General features: G+C 55.6%; 1 protein-coding gene across 1 annotated transcript in view; it reads right to left on the minus strand.

Annotated features, from left to right (window-relative positions):
* Positions 1 to 899, minus strand: part of LOC108447859 (probable crotonobetaine/carnitine-CoA ligase) — a 17,750-nt gene that overhangs the window by 14,815 nt on the left and 2,036 nt on the right. The window lies entirely within an intron of this gene.

Consider the following 899-nt stretch of genomic DNA (forward strand, 5'->3'; position numbering starts at 1 on the left):
CGGGATTTGGGATGGATTTGGGGTGGATTTGGGATGGATTTGGGGTGGATTTGGGATGTTTGGGATGGATTTGGGGTGGATTTGGGGTGGATCCGGCACTGCCCCACCCCCACGATGTTCCCTGGAAAACAACAGGGATCGCAAATTTGGGATGGGTTTGGGAAGAATTTGGGGTATTTGGGACACTTGGGGTGGATTTATTTGGGGAAGGAACGGAAGGGGAAGGGGAAGGGGAAGGGGAAGGGAAGAAGGGAGGAAGAAGAGGAGAAGGAGGAGGAAGGGGAGGAAGAAGAAAGAAGAGGAGGAAGAGGAAGAAGAGAAGGAAGAGGAGAAAGGAGAAGGAAGAAGAGGAAGAGGAAGAAGAGGAAGAGGAGGAAGGGGAGGAAGAGGAGGAAGGAGGAGGAAAGGGGAGGAAGGAAAAAGGAGAGGAAGGAAGGGGGGGAGGAAGAGGAGGCAGCAAAGGCAGAGGAGGAGGAGGAGGAAGGACAAGGAAGGAAGGAGGAAGGAGGGAGAGGGAAAGGGAGAGGGAGAGGGAGAGGAGGAAGGAGGCAGAGGAAGGAAGGAGAAAGGAGAAGAGGAAGAGGAAGAGGAAGAGGAGGAGGAAGAGGAGGAGGAAGAGGAAGAGGAAGAGGAGAAAGAAGGAAGGGAGGGATGAAGAGGAGGCAGAGGCAGGGGAGGAAGAGGAAGAGGAGGAAGAGGAGGAGGAGGAGGAAGAGGAGGAAGAAGGAAGGAACAGAGGAAGAGGCAGAGGAAGCAGGAAGAGGAAGAGGAGGAAGAGGAGGAAAAGGCAGAGGCAGAGGAGGAGGAGGAAGAGGAGGCAGAGGCAGGGGAGGAAGGGGCAGGGGAAGAGGAGGAAGAGGAAGGAAGGAGGAAGAGGAGGAGGAGGAAGGGGCAGGGGA

This window comes from Corvus brachyrhynchos, unplaced genomic scaffold (assembly GCF_000691975.1).
Source record: "Corvus brachyrhynchos isolate BGI_N302 unplaced genomic scaffold, ASM69197v1 scaffold527, whole genome shotgun sequence".
NCBI classification, from domain to species: Eukaryota; Metazoa; Chordata; class Aves; order Passeriformes; family Corvidae; genus Corvus; species Corvus brachyrhynchos.